At 42.7% G+C, this 20,262-nt stretch overlaps 1 protein-coding gene across 1 annotated transcript in view; it reads left to right on the forward strand.

Annotated features, from left to right (window-relative positions):
• Window positions 1-692: 692 nt before the first annotated feature.
• Window positions 693-20,262, forward strand: part of LOC139751080 (metabotropic glutamate receptor 6-like) — a 126,713-nt gene continuing 107,143 nt past the window's right edge. The window contains exon 1 of the mRNA XM_071666183.1: window positions 693-1,114. The gene's annotated coding sequence lies outside the window, so the exon portion shown is untranslated. The remainder of the gene's footprint in view (window positions 1,115-20,262) is intronic.

A 20,262-nucleotide genomic window follows, 5' to 3' on the forward strand; every position in this document is an offset into this window, starting at 1 on the left:
TTGCTCACCTCATCGTTGAAACGATCCGTCCCTCACCTTCCCCCTTCTGGCCCCCCGCCCGCTCCTCCTCCTGTATTTCATCCCTCCTTCCCTCACGCTCCACTCATCCCACCTGCCTCTGGCGCCGTGCGCAGGTCACACCAGGTCAGGTCAGCATCCCTTCCCGTCCCCGCAGGAGAGGTCATGTTGAACAACCGTTTCGACTGTGATGGACACCCACGCACCTCCGCCAGCCTCCCGCTTCCTCGACCTTCCCTTCCTGGTGAAACGTGGGACATCCCTGGCGGCTCCTGTCATGGGATTCCCATGTCCCAGCTAATGATCTGACGGGATCCCTCGGTCCCCTGACGTCCCATGGTCTTGTATCTCCTTCGTTGAACCATGGGCGTCGTTATACGTCCGATTCCCCCGTTATCTCTGGGCTAACGACGTATCCCCGGGTTGTTATCAACGGGTTTAACGCTTATCTGATGACCTGACCTTCGACCTGACCCTCAAAAACTAGGTTATCTCGAGTCGAGTGTCGTTCTTAGCCTCAGTGTGTCCATGACGTAGTTCGTTAAACGACTGCGGTCATCGTAATCGCTCGCCGGGCGCTTTGCGCATCGCTGTGAGCCAATCAGAAGACGGCGGGAGGTTCCCGCGCAAACCACCTCCGCTGACCAGTCCCGTGTCAGCACTGAGGCTGGTGAGGAGGTCCGGGGCACAGCATGACGCTCAGTGTGCCTCCAGGCCCCACCGTGTGCGGACGGCCCTGCCTCCGCTCCACTCTCTCACGAGGGGCCCCGTGTTCGTGATCGAACCCTCGCGAACTGATATTTTTTTGTGCTACTTTTGGCAGGGAAGACAAGATCTCTACCTATGATTCCTAGATATGATTAGGAAAATAGTCTGTGAAGGTGACACGAAGCTTTAGATAGAGAAGAAATAACATGCTGTATCAGAGAGTTCAAACAAAGGTAATTAGAGATAGGAAAACGATAATGGCTTATCCCTGATTGAGAGAGAGAGAGAGAGGAAAAAAAGAGAAAAGTTAATGCTAAGGAGTGAAATAGTTTCTTCCATGAAGTTTTTCAGAAACTTTGAAACAGTCACGACATCAGCATGATCAGTGGTGAGTAGACTAACTCGAGGTATTTAACACATACAGTATCTAAACTATATATATATATATATATATATATATATATATATATATATATATATATATATATATCACCAGGACTTCCTCATACGAGGCTCCTTCAGTTTCGAGAATGCGCTCCACTCAGTATCAGGGAACGGATGGTCGTCTTTGTAGCAAGAAGGTCCCGGACGAGACTGTACTCCTTTCCGTCCACCAACGTTGATACAGCCTCACCGAAGTTGACTACTCTCACCCCCGCGGTGTACCCACTTGCAGGGTGAGCCCGGTAACACCGGTATATATATATATATATATATATATATATATATATATATATATATATATATATATATATATTATCCCTGGGGATAGGGGATTAAGAGTACTTCCCACGTATTCCCTGCGTGTCGTAGAAGGCGACTAAAAGGGGAGGGAGCGGGGGGCTGGAAATCCTCCCCTCTCGGTTTTTTTTTTAATTTTCCAAAAGAAGGAACAGAGAATTGGGCCAGGTGAGGGTATTCCCTCAAAGGCCCAGTCCTCTGTTCTTAACGCTACCTCGCTAATGCGGGAAATGGCGAATAGTTTGAAAGAAAGAAAGATATATATATATATAAGGATGTACGGAGGAGGGTTGATGTGTTGGAAATGAGATGTCTGATGACAATATGTGGTGTGCTTTGGTTTGATCGAGTAAGTAAGGAAAGGGTAAGAGAGGTGTATGGTAATGAGTGTGGTTGAGAGAGCAGAAGAGGGTGTGTTGAAATGGTTTGGACATATGGAGAGATGAGTGAGAAAAGATTGACAAGGAGGATACATGTGTCAGAGGTGGAGGGAACAAAGAAAAGCGGAAGACCAAATTGGAGGTGAAAGGATGGACTGAAAAATTTCTTGAGTGATATAGGCTTGAACATGCAGTAGGATGAGAGGCATGCACGGGATAGAGTACATTGGAACGATGAGGTATATCGGGTCAACGTGCTGTCAGGGGACTGAGCCAAGGCGTGTGAAACGTCTGGGGTAAACTATGGAAAGGTCTGTGGGGTCTGGTTGTGGATAAGTAGTTGTGGTTTCAGTGGATTGCACGTGATAGCTAGAAAATGCGGCCGTCTTTCGTCTGTTACTTGCGCTACCCCGCTAACACGGACATGATCATATATATATATATATATATATATATATATATATATATAAGAACAATAAGAACAACGCTTGATCCTTCCCATCCAAATCACCTCATAATCAAGCACGTATCCATAAACAGAAATGTAAACCTCATCCCTGCCACACACTTCGAGCCTTCCCTCTCCTCTCCCAGAACGAACATGACAAATCCAAAATACATTCACACGATAATGACCCAAGGAAGCATTCAACAACCCCAACCCCACCCCAACTCATTCTTAAAACCTACCCCACCAAGCGTGCGCCCATCTGAAACTCCATCCCTCAGACATGTACGAGTTACACATTCATATGTCTGCAATTTTAGACACGGCTCATCTCTCTTAACGATCCAAACACGATCCCCTGCAGCTGGCAAGATCCATCGTACCCAAGATGGCTATTTTACCTTCACTCCACCGAACACACACACCCACGTCGCGCAATTGTCCCGTGCTAACTCAGTAGTGACAGACAGAGACACAACATCATTAGTGCTGCTCTGAACTCATGGCTTGTCACTTTGCAAATAACAAGATAATCATCAGCCACACACACACACACACACACCCACACACACACACACACACACACACACACACACACACACACACACACACACACACACACACACACCCCTCCCTTGCCTCCCTCGCGATCCGCATCGCAGACAACACCAGACAGTGATCAGGGACGATGTGACCCGCCGCTGTCTAAGTGGCCGTCTTACCCAGCATTCTCCATCAATAGGATCACCAGACAGTGGCCAGAGATGATGTTATCCGGCATTATCAAAGCGACGGTGTCAAGCAGCGTCGTGGAGAGGGTGTCTCCATACTGGCGTACCTGGACACGCAGTTCACCTGTCCATTTTGCACCTGTTTCGCTCAGACGTAACCGAGTTCCCTGCTGATATATATATATATATATATATATATATATATATATATATATATATATATATATATATATATATATATATATATATATATATCATGGCCTCCGCAATCGTACCTGAACTACTTCAAAATAGAATGCGGAGGTGAACAACGCATCGGTAAATTTCATTTCGCTATCGAATATTTAGCAAATTGCCCATAAATGATATTGCACTGAACACTGTCATGGCCCGAGGGCTAATTTCCCTTTTTATGAAAGGCAAATGTTTGATTGTAGCGGCGGTGTAGGTGCAGTGTGTGGACTTATACGGTGTGTGTGTGTGTATGTGTGTTGCTTCATATAGATACATAGATAGATAAATAGATAGATAGATAGATCGGTAAGATCGGTAGATAGATCGGTAAGTGTCTGTTATCTTTTGATCACTCGTGCGATCAGAGATAACCACACACACACACACACACACACACACACACACACACATCATCTGCTCGAAGATAAATGGAAGCCATTTTGTGTGTCGGGAGGAATGCTGTGTGTTGTGGGTACTTCTGAAGCCGCGGTTTAGCGCCTCCTGAGCACGACGGTACGACCATTAAGGTCGTACCGTCTCGTCCTGGGGGGGGGGGGGGCTCAGACCAAAGGCCTGGTCGTCATAACCAAAGATAGAACCGTTGCGGTCAAAGGTCGTACCGTCGTGCCTCAAGGGTCGTACCGTCGTGTTCAAGGGTCGCACCGTCGTGTTCAAGGGTGGTACCGTCGTAATCAATGGTCGTACCGTCGTGTTCAAGGGACGTACCGTTATGCTTAAAGGTCGTACCGTCGTGCCTCAAAGGGTCGTACCGTCGTGCCTCAAAGGGTCGTACCGTCGTGTTCAGGGGTCGTACCGTCGTTGTTCTAGAGATCAAGACTCCCATTACCACAGCTTACAGGGTGAACCAGACCCGTATACTTCATTGCTAAGAAGTTTTCAAAAGGGAATCAGATGTATAGTTCATTTTGCGTCACCTCATATCAAAAATTCCAGTTAAAAAGAAATGAGAGACATTTTTTTACCATATAACAATGATACTAATTTTGACGAGTTTTTAAAGTTTCGATTTTTTTTTTAAATTCGTTTACACATAATGAGTAAAAATATTACAGTAAAAAATGTATTTTTCATCTTTTATAGAATGTATTTTTTTTTTATCCAGTTATCACACACAGTTAAATGGTTCTGACGACAGAATTCGTCGAATGTAATTTCTCAAAATACATCACAGAAATTTGAAAATTCTCCGTGTGTCATAATTAGTGACCATCTACTCGTAAATGACTGTAAATCCACGTTTCATAACTTACACTTACGCATTTATATAGATTTTCAAATTCACAAAAAAAAAAAAGCTCCATGTTCTATGAATGTAACTTTGTTATTCATTATCATAAACATGATTTACCTCTTCATCCGTAATTTCTAATGTAATCTTTCTCCTATCAATATCAAAAGATGCGATAATGGATAATGGAACCATTGAATAACGGACCTTATGCACAGTGAGAACGAGATGGTCATAAGATTATCTTGAACACGTGAACGCACAGTGAAAATGAGATGACCTTATAATTTCTCTTGAACATGTGAACAAGGTGTTCACATGTTCAAATGATGGTCATAACATGATGTTGACTTCCTTAATCACCCTGACAGATGGTAGGCCTGAAGCTCGTGCATCCTGGCCGTTAATTAACTAACTACCAAGGCGTATTCCTCTCTCTCTCTCTCTCTCTCTCTCTCTCTCTCTCTCTCTCTCTCTCTCTCTCTCTCTCTCTCTCTCTCTCTCTCTCTCTCTCTCTCCTTGAAACACATGTATGATTACCTGTGATGACCTCTCGTCCGCATTGATAATGCTTATCGCATGAGGTGAAAGTGATCTTTCTTATCGTCAGATGAAAGTGATATCTTTTCATTTTCCCCTGTGAAGCGAATGTGATGTATTTCTTATCCGTAAATGAACATTATGGATCGTCAGGGGGGAAAGTGATGGGGTGAGTTATGTCTCCATGAAGTGAAAGTGATAGAAAGTGATGGTTCCCCGCGTGGAAATGAATGTGATATCTAGTGAAGGATGAAAATGATGGGAAACAGTCTTGTATAGTGAAGTGAAATTGGAATCATCTTTCTCATTTTAGGTGAAAGTGATAGACGGGGATTATTTCATCGTGAAGGTGAGAGAAAATGACCCCGTCATGATCAGGCTGGCGTATGTATGTTTATATGTATGTTGTAGATATAGACCCTCATCCTACACCCTGTGTGTGTGTGTTGATTCTACATACAAAATACATATTGACATGGGCCACTAACACGGAAATGAACAGCATTCGTATATCAATATTCGCGATAATGAATAAATGTATAAACTGGCCAGATATCGAGTGAACAGTTTGCATAACGAATTTATGGATGAATGAAAGAGTACATGATCTGTGTAAATGTCGGGTCTACAGTTTATATAGTGAGTGAATGAATGAATGAATGAATGTATAAACTGTCCAAACATGGAGTGAACAGTTTGAATAGAGAATGAATGGATGTGTATATATAAAATCTACCTAGATGTTGAATGTCTTGTTTCAGCTTTGTACGAATACATAAACCGTTCAAAATTCGAAATGACTAATTCATATTAATAGAAGGTGAATTCTCTCTGTTTATATGATTATCAAACTGCCTGAAGTAGTGGGTAGAAAAGATGATAATCAAACAGCCAACTCGTTATAGGGAGAATATGACCAGCGGAGTTGAGAGAGAGAGAGAGAGAGAGAGAGAGAGAGAGAGAGAGAGAGAGAGAGAGAGAGAGAGAGAGAGAGAGAGAGTGCGAACCAAGCGGTCGAGCCGCCCGATTCGGGGCTTCGAACCCACCCACCCTCCGAGACACCTCTCTTGCTTCACGAGCGCCGAACGCCCCTGGACACGAAGTACGACGGCTCGTCTGCCAATACCATTATCTCGAATCATGCGCAGGAGAGTGTCTTTGCGATAACTCAGCCGGCAAAGTGAGTTACTGATAAGATCCTGGCTCGCGCGGCGGTATCATCGGTCGCCAGGTAATGCTTTGTTAAGGTTCGAATCCCAGGAACGAAGCGGGAGTCATGCCATCGGTTATCGGCTGCGACGACGCAACGAGCCCCAGGGTTGTCATTGGATGCCATCTGACATCACCCGATTTGTTTTCTATTATCCGATCATATCTTCCATCACCCGATATATGTATCCTCCATCACCCGATATATGTATCCTCCATCACCCGATAAATGTATCCTCCATCATCCGATATATGTATCCTCCATCACCCGACGTGCCTGCCTTCCATCACCCGATTTAATCTATCTTCTCTCACCCGATTTATTTATCATCCGTCACCCGATTTTGATCTATCTTCCGTCATCCGATTCTATCTATCATCCGTCACCCGATAAATTTTCCTATCCATCCTCCGATTTATCTATCTATCGTCCGTCGTCCGATTTTAGGATCTAGTCTATCACGGACGTCATGTCAATAAAAAAGAAAAAAATAGATTCACTATCTAAAGAGAAAAGAGAAAGACGAAAGTTTGCGCGATGAATAGTGAACGAACCGGAAGAAAACGGGATGTAACCCCCTCTCAATCATTTAGGGATTACATAAGATAAAGTCTTATAAATAAACCCACGGATGAGCCATTGAGAACCTAACGACCTATTAAGGGATGAAGAAAAACATCGCTTAAAACCATTTAAAGAAAAAAAAAACGGCGTGGTTTTATACAAAAAGAAATGACGTAATCAGGTTAAAACAAAAAAACAAAACCAAGGAAAAAAAAAAAACCCTTATCCTGAAACTGCTTTGGTTCGTTTACATTGAAGATAATACAAGCCTTCCATAAAAACCATGGGATCACATCCTCCAGTGTGGAAGACTGACCCGTTAATACGAAAATACTCCGAACCGGGTTTATTTTTTTTTTGTGAAGAATGAAAATGGGAATCGCCTGCGTTATTTGACCCGCAACAACAAACAAGGACAGATGGCAAATGTCTGGAGGTTATTTATCTTTTTTTGTGTGTGTGCAGGTCACGTGATGGTCACTGAGAGCTTTGTTATTGTTCCTTGTTCCGGTGTTCCGTGTTCCAGGCTCTTATCCTCCGTGTTCCAGCGTTCTGTGTTCTAGCGCTCCATGTTTCACCGTTCCATGCTTTATAGTGTTCCATGTTCCTAAGTTCCATGTTCCTAAGTTCCATGTTCCTAAGTTCCATGTTCCTAAGTTCCATATGTAGGCGTTCCATATTCCAGTGTTCCATGTTCCAGCGTACCTTCTTCCATCGTTCGGTGTTCCATGTTCCAGCGTACCTCGTTACAACGTTCCGTGTTCCAGCGTACCTCGTTACAACGTTCCGTGTTCCAGCGTACCTCGTTACAACGTTCCATGTTCCAGCGTACCTCGTTACAACGTTCCATGTTCCAGCGTACCTCGTTACAACGTTCCGTGTTCCAGCGTACCTCGTTACAACGTTCCGTGTTCCAGCGTACCTCGTTACAACGTTCCATGTTCCAGCGTACCTCGTTACAACGTTCCATGTTCCACCGTACCTCGTTACAGCGTTCCGTGTTCCAGCGTTCCGTGTTCCAACGTTTCATGTGCTAGAGGACCATGTTTATGGGTCCCCCTGAGTATTCTCACTCGGGGGTGTTCGAGTACTGTGACTGTGACTGGGACCCACTACCCAACCCCAGGCCACCCACAACCCCCCGGGGGCCCACCCGACCCTATTGTGAGGGGTTTGAGGAAGGGGGGGGGGGGGTAGAAACAAGGTCATCTAAGGTGACACTTTAGCTGTACTTTAGCTAATGACTCCTACCCTCGTGTGACCTGTGTGTGTGTGTGTGTGTGTGTGTGTGCGACGTGTGTGTGTGTGTGTGTGTGTGTGTGTGTGTGTGTGTGTGTGTGTGTGTGTGTGCGACGTGTGTGTGTGTGTGTGTTTGTGCGACGTGTGTGTGTGTGTGTGTGTGTGCGACGTGTGTGTGTGTGTGTGTGTGTGTGTGCGACGTGTGTGTGTGTGTGTGTGTGTGTGTGTGTGTGTGTGTGTGTGTGTGTGTGCGACGTGTGTGTGTGTGTGTGTGCGTGTGTGTGTGTGTGTGTGTGTGTGTGTGTGTTTGTACCATTAAAATTCTATTCTGAAACTTTCGAAATAGTATAATGTTTATGCGTTATATATCTTTCTTTCCATCATGGACTATATACATATAAGAAATTGAAACTTGGCCCAAAACATTGTATTTATTTTCTTATTTTTTTTTTAAGAAATTGTGTGTCTCTGATGTTTGTATATTGTCGCTAACATTAAGCAAGATCTGAGACAAGGATGGTGAATATATCCCATGATATATGTCATATGATATATTTTCTATATAATATAGTCAGTGTAATAACATATGACGTGCACATCACATGCATTTCCCTCACCAAAAATATCAACACAGGAGCAATACACAAACAAGATGTCTTCCACACACTAACTGTTGCCAGGTTGGGACGAGGGGAAAGATTCCTTCCACATCCTTTGCTAATAATCCCTCCTCTCCATCCTAAAGGACGCCTCACCTCCCTGAATATGTATCTGAATATACATATGTGTACATACAGAGAGATCGAGATCCAAAGGCATGTGTGATACTATAGTAAAAGATATAAGATAAATGGCAGTCATTCTACAGTGCTCTCTCTCTCTCTCTCTCTCTCTCTCTCTCTCTCTCTCTCTCTCTCTCTCTCTCTCTCTCTCTCTCTCTCTCTCTCTCTCTCTCTCTCTCTGCTTTCTTCTCTCTTCCTTTTCTGACCATTGTCCTGATTGCACAGACGTGTGTGGCAACAGGACCTTCACCAAAGGGTCAGTGTTAAAATAAAACAATGATGATCCATGAAGACTTGATGACCTGGTGAAGTGTATGTTGTATTCCACAGGTCGTGTGTAATACTTAATGTCTCACATAAACGCCTTATCTGTGTGATAACTGTATATTTATCGATTATCATTACTATTTGTGTGTGTTCTACGTGGAGAGAGTTTTACACTCGTGTTGTCCCCGTCTCTTAACCTTGTTTACATGGACCATGTCTTTACTCCTAGATGTGTGTTTGTGTGTCTGTTTATCTATTAATGATCTGTTTGACTCATTGACTCACATTCTCCATACCAGACGTTGTCAGTACCTTAATGAACATTGATTCCTCTGCCAATATTATCTACTCCCGCTAACGATTACCCTCAGTGCTATTCCTTGTCCTGCTCCTCCAACCCCTCACCCACACCTCAGCCCGGGTGGTGGAGTCCGGGGGCCATTGTGAGGCCCTGTGTTTATGTGTCCCTGATCGTTCCTTTAGGCACCGTGGTGGACGCAGTTACTGTGAGACGAACGTTCCATTAGGCTCAGTGGTGGACGTAATTAGTGTGACACGAACGGACCCACCGAGAGGGACGTTGTGGTCATGGTGTAACCTTCTTGTGGGGTTTTGGTTTGTGAAGTTCGCTGCGATCGAAGTCTCTTTTTTTTGTCTTCAAACTTCTGGTCATCATCTGTGCATAACCAGGTTCCGTGGCTGTGTGGCTATGTCTGTGTGTGCATGACCTTTTGGAGGTGACTTATGACCTTCTCATGGAAAACCTCGTTTTATATAAGTCCGAGAACACCAGTGATTCCAGCTTCTTGCTGCCTTTACCATAAGGCCTCCTGGAGACGTGGGAGTAGGTCTGGAACGATGAATAAGGTCTTCCAGAGACGTGGGAGTGGATCTGGAACGGGGGAAACCGTCTTCCAGAGACGTGGGAGTAGGTTTGGAATGAGGAGGAAGGTCTTCCAGAGACGTGAGAGTGGGTCTGGAACGGGGAATAAGGTCTTCCAGAGACGTGAGAGAGGGTCTGGAACGGCGAACAAGAATTTCCAGAGACATGGGAGTGGGTCTGGAACATGGCATAAACCCCTTCAGGTAATGTATCATTAGATCTGGAATGTCAACTTTCCCGATGGTATCTCTCGACCTTTGACTTCAAACCTCAGAGGCCAAGAACATGGAAAGATTTTTCCAGCCGACGTCAGAAACTTGGGTCGGAACATATCCGGACAAGAAGCCAAGTCTTAAAGTGAACCTTTGACCCGCTGACCTTTGCTTAACGTTCCTTGTCTCCCAAGACATGTGCATGACGGCGCATGGCCAGCGAGGTGGGGGCGATACATCTTTAAATCATGCGAGAAACTCATCGGCGGACGACCCCGAACTACATGAGTTCTTGTTCTTTTTCCCCTCCGTATGTGTGTGTGTGTGTGTGTGTGTGTGTGTGTTCGACGTCTGAGCCGCTCTGCACAGTGACATGAGGTCGACTCATCGTTTGAGGAGGGTGTGTGCTGAGAGTGTGGACCCCAGCCATCTGTAAGCAGCTGAAAAAAAAAACATTTGGTGTACCTGTGTGTCGCCTGTGTTTATGTCCTGCTCGACCTCTGACCTGGTCTTTCGAGATATATATTGCAAGGGTCACAGTGGTGCGCGTGGTCTAGTGCATACATAAAACCACGTGCTATATATATATATATATATATATATATATATATATATATATATATATATATATATATATATATATATATGTATATATATATATATATATATATATATATATGTGTGTGTGTGTGTGTGTATGTGTGTCTGTGTGTGTATTACCTTCTTCTGTGTACAATGTAAATCCTTTTCATGAGCAGCAGTAGCGGAACTTGTGTTATGTTTCCTACGCTATATCGAGACTCCATTGGCAAGAGATGATTGCCTCCACACACACACACACACACACACACACACACACACACACACACACACACACACGCACACACGCACACACACACAAACGCGCGCGCGCGCTCGTTATAACCAAATTAGAAATGGGATTGGCCAGTATACATTACGTGTCGTTCTGTGCCTGGTGCACTGATTGACACACTCATAAAGGGATTATTAGATGGCAGGAGAGCTATTTCCAGCGTGTTGATTGGGCAGGCGCAGGAAAACAGAGTCGTGCATTGTGTTCATTGTTTGCATATGTTGGGAACAAACACCTATGTGTAAGCGCTGGTAGGCCATGAGGAGGGAGGGAGGGTAGAGGGTCGCAGTTAAACAATATCAAGAAAATTGAATCATTGTAAATATTCTTTGTCCGCCACAGTCCCGTCCTGATTCAAATGGCACATTAGATTTTGAGGCGTTTTGATATTCCGCTCTCTCTCTCTCTCTCTCTCTCTCTCTCTCTCTCTCTCTCTCTCTCTCTCTCTCTCTCTCTCTCTCTCTCTCTCTCTCTCTCTCTCCTTCCACGGAGGTAACAACTGTTACCTGAGATAATGTAACGATAAGTAACACAACAAAGTAACATAAGTAGCACATAAGTAGCACACATAGGTAGCACACATAAGTGTCACACATAAGTGCCACACATAAGTAGCACACATAAGTAGCACAAATATGTAACACACGTAAGTAGCACACATAAGTAACACACAGAAGCAACACACATAAGTAGCACACATAAGTAACACACAGAAGCAACACACATAAGTAGAACACATAAGTAGCACACATAAGTAGCACACATAAGTAGCACACATAAGCAACACACATAAGTAGCACACATAAGTAACACACGTAAGTAACACATATAAGTAGCACACATAAGTAACACATGAGAGCGTAAATTAAAATGTCTATAACCTAAAAATCCACATTGATAAACAACCCTTCTGACGTGTTGCCCAGCTGGCTATGTGTACCATCTGATAATAAACAGGAGGTCATGTGTACCGTCCTGAAGTACACACATACACCAGGGAGGGCTCTGAACTCCGACCTGAAATTTCTCGTGTCAGAGGTCAAACGTGTGACCTCTTGGAGGGAAAAAAAAAAGAGGAAACGCAATGTAGCTGCTGCTGCTACTAATAGCTGGCTAAGTGGAGCGAGTCTCTAGGGTGTGTGTGTGTGTGTGTGTGTGTGGGGCAGGGAGGAGGAGGGTTTGCTGGCTAAATGGTTTTTCCATTTTCGGCCGCGTCCAGGCAACACCTCCGCCACCCCCCCCCCCCCCTCAACCCCCACACCCCCTCCCCCACACGAAATGAAAAAAGATATGCCCGAGCCTCGAAACTGGACTGAGTCAAATTCCTCTTTGCTTCAGTGGGGCAATTTGGCTATCCACAGGAGAGAGAGAGAGAGAGAGAGAGAGAGAGAGAGAGAGAGAGAGAGAGAGAGAGAGAGAGGTGTGTGTGTGTGTGTGTGTGTTCACAGCAGGAGTGCTGGTCAGGGGAACACGTGTGTTCCTGTGGTGGAGACTTGTGCTTGTGCTTAGGAACTTTGAGGTGAGAGACGGTGGCTCTCAAGTGTAAAATGAGTTGCAGGAAATGAGAGGGTCCTGCTCTAGTGTCTATCATATATATATATATATATATATATATATATATATATATATATATATATATATATATATATATATATATATATATATATATATATATATATATATATATATATATATATATTTATCAAACTATTCGCCATTTCCCGCGTTAGCGAGGTAGCGTTAAGAAGAGAGGACTGGGCCATTGAGGGAATATCCTCACCTGGCCCCCTTCTCTGTTCCTTCTTTTGGAAAATCAAAAAAAAATTAAGAGGGGAGGATTTCCAGCCCCCCGCTCCCTCCCCTTTTAGTCGCCTTCTACGACACGCAGGGAATACGTGGGAAGTATTCTTTCTCCCCTATCCCCAGGGATAATATATATATATATATATATATATATATATATATATATATATATATATATATATATATATATATATATATATATATATATATATATATATATTTACTGGTAGCAGCAGCAGCAGTAGTAGGAACAGTAGTAGTAGTGGTAGTAGTAGTAGTGGTAGTAGTAGTAGTAGTATTAGCAATAGTAGTAGTAGTATCAAACGTAAATCAATATATTTCCTGTATTTTTCTTCCATGTTCGTATTTTTATCTATATCATCTAAGCTTTTTTTTCTCTTCAGTCTCAGAAAAAGACGACCATTGATGTGATTACTCTCACTGTCCATCTGTCTGTCTCTCTGTCTGTTATTTTCTCTGTCTGTCTGTCTGTCTCTGTCTCTCTCTCTCTGTCTGTCTGTCTATTTACTAACCAATTCTTCCCACAAAGACAAGTTTATCCAACTTACAACACAGGATTCAGGCATTCCAATCATGTGTAAATCGCCTTTGGAGATTTACATATAAATCTCCATACATATGTATATATATATATATGTATATATATATAATCCTCAGGAATTAAGCCCAGATTACCCTGGTAGGATTAATGGATTAATCAGGTGACCACATGAAATCCCTCTCTTAATTGCTCTGTATTTACACATGATTATTTTCATTACTGTTTATCATCCTTGTTCTTTTGTTCGTATTTGTAAGATATTCTGAAGGTGGAAACAGTTAGATAAAGTGATGTTTTGAAGCACTTTGTCAAGTGTTATGATATAACAGCAGAGACCGGGATATGTGTTCATGGAGAACAGTGATGTACATTGGAGTTTTTATAACATAGATCGAATAGTGTATATATATATATATATATATATATATATATATATATATATATATATATATATATATATATATATATGATGTGTGCGCGAGTTTGTGTGTGTGTACCTCAGGCCATGTTCATGTATAAGAAACAACTAAGATTAATAAAGTCGGTTACTTGATGGAATTCCATGAGGGAAGGTACACCACACACGCACAGGAACACACATAAACTCCCCACAGCAACATGCAACTTCTACAGTGGAAAACACCTATGTTGGTTCTGTCTCCCGCTGATCCCATTGTACAGCCTTTCTTGCCCTTACCTCTTGAAGGCCAGGGATGCCGGTCCTGGGTCGGCTGGGCTGGCCCTTAAGGCTCGGGTCGAAGGTCACGACCTGACGTACAAAGGTCAGACTGTCGTACTTAAGAATCGTACCTATGTGGTCAATGGTCGTGACTCTGAGGTCAAGGGTCGTAACTTGTGGTCAAGGGTCGTAACTCTGTGGTCAAGGCTCGGGGAAGCCTATCTCTGAGGTCAAGGGTCGTAGCCTTGTGGTCAAGGGTCGTACTTGTGGTCAAGGGTCGTACATGTTTTTGAGAACATTACTCCAAGGGTCGTATCGTTTTACACCAATGGTCGTAAAGTCGTACGGAAGGTTGCTCATAAATCATACATTCAAACTTATCTGAATCAATACAGACGGTACATAGTCCCTCTGCACAGACCACACAGTAACATCTACACTCTGGTGATGTATATTGCATATTGGGGGGTCAACACAATATAACTTCTACTAACGTAAATCATTAAAGATTAATGCAAAAAAAGCATCATTTCCTGAATATATATAATAATATATATATATATATAATATATATAGCATACAGAATAATTCCATTAGAATGCATCAATCAATGAGCAGCCCAGAAGAACGTCCTTAGAAGTAATTCTGATCTACAAGGTAGGTTAGATAGAACACTTGAGGGTAATCTGATCTCCTGGTAATTAGAGATGGAGAATCCCCCCCCCCCCCAACTTCACTGAACAAGGCAGATAACTAAGAACCCAGATTAAGAGGAACCCTTCGGTTCCAAACGAAACAGATTCGTTTCGTGTATAAAAGAACTTATAATATAAAGATATATATATATATATAATAATATAATTATATATATATATATAAATTATATATATTATATTTTATATAATATATATAATATATATATATATATAATATATATATATATATATATATAATATATATATATATATATATATATTTTTTTTTTTTTTTTTTTTTTTTTTTTTTTTTTTATACTTTGTCGCTGTCTCCCGCGTTTGCAAAGGTAGCGCAAGGAAACAGACGAAAGAAATGGCCCAACCCCCCCCCCATACACATGTACATACACACGTCCACACACGCAAATATACATACCTACACAGCTTTCCATGGTTTACCCCAGACGCTTCACATGCCTTGATTCAATCCACTGACAGCACGTCAACCCATGTATACCACATCGCTCCAATTCACTCTATTCCTTGCCCTCCTTTCACCCTCCTGCATGTTCAGGCCCCGATCACACAAAATCTTTTTCACTCCATCTTTCCACCTCCAATTTGGTCTCCCTCTTCTCCTCGTTCCCTCCACCTCCGACACATATATCCTCTTGGTCAATCTTTCCTCACTCATTCTCTCCATGTGCCCAAACCATTTCAAAACACCCTCTTCTGCTCTCTCAACCACGCTCTTTTTATTTCCACACATCTCTCTTACCCTTACGTTACTTACTCGATCAAACCACCTCACACCACACATTGTCCTCAAACATCTCATTTCCAGCACATCCATCCTCCTGCGCACAACTCTATCCATAGCCCACGCCTCGCAACCATACAACATTGTTGGAACCACTATTCCTTCAAACATACCCATTTTTGCTTTCCGAGATAATGTTCTCGACTTCCACACATTTTTCAAGGCTCCCAAAATTTTCGCCCCCTCCCCCACCCTATGATCCACTTCCGCTTCCATGGTTCCATCCGCTGACAGATCCACTCCCAGATATCTAAAACACTTCACTTCCTCCAGTTTTTCTCCATTCAAACTCACCTCCCAATTGACTTGACCCTCAACCCTACTGTACCTAATAACCTTGCTCTTATTCACATTTACTCTTAACTTTCTTCTTCCACACACTTTACCAAACTCAGTCACCAGCTTCTGCAGTTTCTCACATGAATCAGCCACCAGCGCTGTATCATCAGCGAACAACAACTGACTCACTTCCCAAGCTCTCTCATCCCCAACAGACTTCATACTTGCCCCTCTTTCCAGGACTCTTGCATTTACCTCCCTAACAACCCCATCCATAAACAAATTAAACAACCATGGAGACATCACACACCCCTGCCGCAAACCTACATTCACTGAGAACCAATCACTTTCCTCTCTTCCTACACGTACACATGCCTTACATCCTCGATAAAAACTTTTCACTGCTTCTAACAACTTTCCTCCCACACCATATATTCTTAATACCTTCCACAGAGCATCTCTATCAACTCTATCATATGCCTTCTCCAGATCCATAAATGCTACATACAAATCCATTTGCTTTTCTAAGTATTTCTCACATACATTCTTCAAAGCAAACACCTGATCCACGCATCCTCTACCACTTCTGAAACCGCACTGCTCTTCCCCAATCTGATGCTCTGTACATGCCTTCACCCTCTCAATCAATACCCTCCCATATAATTTACCAGGAATACTCAACAAACTTATACCTCTGTAATTTGAGCACTCACTCTTATCCCCTTTGCCTTTGTACAATGGCACTATGCACGCATTCCGCCAATCCTCAGGCACCTCACCATGAGTCATACATACATTAAATAACCTTATATATATATATATATATATATATATATATATATATATATATATATATATATATATATATATATATATATATATATGTATATATATATATATATGCGAAAGTTATCAATTCATTTATTATATTATACTTTGTCGCTGTCTCCCGTGTTAGCGAGGTAGCGCAAGGAAACAGGCGAAAGAATGGCCCAACCCACCCGCATACACATGTACACACATACACGTCCACACACTCACATATACCTACCCATACATTTCAACGTATACATACATATACATACACATACATATACATATACACACATGTACATATTTATACTTGCTGCCTTCATCCATTTCCGTCGCCACCCCCGCCGGCACACATGGAATGGCGAAAGTATAATCCTAAACATTTAATATCGCTCTGGACACTCGCTGGGTCAGTGTTTGGGGTCGAGTGTTCTGTGTAAGTTGGAATTCATTTAGCATCACCAGGTGTTTGATGGGAACCAAGTGTTTGACACACACACACGCACACCCACACACACACACACGTGACATTCTGTTGGACTCAGTACGAAGAGTCATTCGCTCGTTATAGGTTCAGAATGTATTCGACGCTAAGGTCGATGTGCTATGAGATATTGTGATGTGCTATAAGGTGCTATGATTGCTATAAGATGCCAGTACTGCTATGATGTAGAGTAGTATAATTGCTGTGATGCAAGATATATGATAACTGCTATGATACATGATGCTAAGATTGCTATGATACATGATGCTAACACTGCTATGATACGTGATGCTAACACTGCTATGATACGTGATGCTAACACTGCTATGATACATGATGCTAACACTGCTATGATACGTGATGGTATGGCTGCTACGTCAGCTGTGTGACGTCACACGATGTCATACATGTAAACAAATATTCCCGTTTTTTTCCCGCGTTTTTTTTTTCCTTTTTCTTTTTTTACATTTCTATTTCCTTTGGTCCTGTGCCTTCCCGGCCGTCTTGTTATGATCATTAATCCAATTAATCCGTGATCATTAATCCTACTTGACTAACACTTGCCGCATCGCCCCCCTCCCCCTTCCCCACAAGAGATTACAGTGACTCTCCGTACAGTAGGAGGGCGCCAGTGAAACCATCTGTGGCGGCCAATCACGACGCGACATTCAGTGCGGGTGGGGGGGGTGGGGGGGAGGTTTAGTGAGGAGGAAGGGGGGTAGGGGGAGTGGGTGGGGGGGTTCTGGCACCTTCCCTGCCTAATTACTCGAATACCTTTGATCAAGCGGAGGGTTACGCCTTTGATGTTTGATTAGTTAGTGTTAGGAAGGAGGTGTGGGCAGGTGGTTAGGGATGTGGGTGTGTGGGGGTGTGGGGAGTTGGTGTTGAGAAGGAGGATGTGTGGGGTGGGGGTGAGAGAGTTGAGAGAGAGAGAGAGAGAGAGAGAGAGAGAGAGAGAGAGAGAGAGAGAGAGAGAGAGAGAGAGAGAGAGAGAGAGAGAGAGAGAGAGAGAGAAGGAGTGTGGTGATAGAGTTTGAAGGTGTGGGGGAGATTGTGGAGGCTTGTTGGGAGAGACTTTAGAAATGTGTGGCGATGGTTTGGAGGCGTTGCGATGAGTGACTTTGGAGTTGTGTGGAGAGAGAGATTGGAGGTGTGGAGAGGAAGAGAGAGAGAGAGAGAGAGAGAGAGAGAGAGAGAGAGAGAGAGAGAGAGAGAGAGAGAGAGAGAGAGTGTTGGAGGGTCTATATAGTTGAGAGTTTGGAGGTTAGGGGGGGTAGGATGATGATAGGAGAGAGGATTCATTGTAGGATCTTGGAGGAGAATGTCAGCAAGGGGTGAGCTAGAATCCAGGTCAAAGGTCAAGGTCATGAATGTGACGTCATAATATTTACCTAACGTGAGAAATGACATCAGTGAAGGAAACACATGGATGGAAATTGAATGCATTCAAAGAACACTTCTTTCAGTGAATGAAGGTTTGAATGAAGAAGAGAAGAATGTGAACGAAAGTTAACAAACTGGTATTTGTTGTCTGAAAAATAGCTTTACATTTTGAAAACTATTTTTTCTGGGGGAATGAAAATTACTTTGTGATATGAAAGTTACCTTTATATGATCTAAGGATTATCCACTTAGTTTGAAAATGATCTTTATGGTATTGCAATGAGCTCTGTGCTTTGAATATTATCTTCTTCACGGATTTTGAATTCTCATTGTAGTTCGAAATGTTAATATCTATCCAGTCCAGAAAACCGACGTCGATAGATGGAAAGTTGTCCTGTAATTACGTCAGACGAATTCCTTTATTATAGAGAAGTTCCTTTAACCCAACATATATCTTTTGAGAGACAAATGTGTATTGAACATCATCAGAACAATGTATATCATCCTCCCTACGAGGCAAGTGACCACAGGGGGTAGGAAACATGAATTAATACACGCAGGTCAAAGGTCGGAGAGAATATATATATATATATATATATATATATATATATATATATATATATATATATATATATATATATATATATATATATATATGACTGGTCTGCCTCATATCGTATCGCCATGCAAAGCTTTTGTATATTTGCCAGAACGAGACAGACACATATGTGGCAAGCTGGGAGACCGCATGCAAGCATTTGTATACATGTATACATATTGGTATACATGTATACATATTCTGAAGAAGGGGTGAGGGTGGGGTGGGCGACCGGCAGCCCTGGTGCGTGAGTGGAGTGATGAGTACATGGATAGTTGATGAGGCACAGTGATGAGTTACACACGGATCCATGCAGTATAGATTTCCGTTAGCAGGCACACACACACACACACACAGACACACACACACACACACACACACACACACACACACACACACACACACACACACACACACGAACAAAAACATGCAGGCAGTGGCGAGTGTAAACACACAAGCCTCGCCTCGAGGACCTGGGTTCGACTTTGTGGCTGAGACGTGTTGGATTCGAAGGGTTTGTGCTGATGAATATCCCAAGGTTGCTGACGACCTGGTGGTCAGCAGACAGTCAGCAGCGTGGGTTGTGCTGACGCTGGGAGACGTCAGTGTGTAAACCCAAAGTAATTCAACACCATAATCTTGCTAGCTAATCCAGAGTAACACAATAACGTAATCTTGCTGGTCAATCCAAAGTAATTCATCAAACCCAAAGTAATTCAACAACATAATCTTGCCTAGTTGACCCAAAGTAATTCATCAAACCCAAAGTGATTCAAGAACATAATCTTACTAATAGACCATCATTTCCCTGCTCCTGTTTGGAGTGCAGACCCACAGGAAGAAAATTAAGATGTCGTTGTAATCGTCACAAATAAGAAAGATAATATCACTCGCATGATTTAACAAGTTAATCTTGGAAGAAAACGTAATGTTAACCACGTAGAATATAGCAAGCAAAATGTGATAGAAATTAACATGGACATTAATTGGAATATGGTGATGATATGGAGAAAAATGTTATAGTTTTAATAATAAGAAAAAAATTATAGTGACAGTTTACATGATA

This window comes from Panulirus ornatus, chromosome 11 (genome assembly GCF_036320965.1).
Source record: "Panulirus ornatus isolate Po-2019 chromosome 11, ASM3632096v1, whole genome shotgun sequence".
Classification (NCBI taxonomy): domain Eukaryota; kingdom Metazoa; phylum Arthropoda; class Malacostraca; order Decapoda; family Palinuridae; genus Panulirus; species Panulirus ornatus.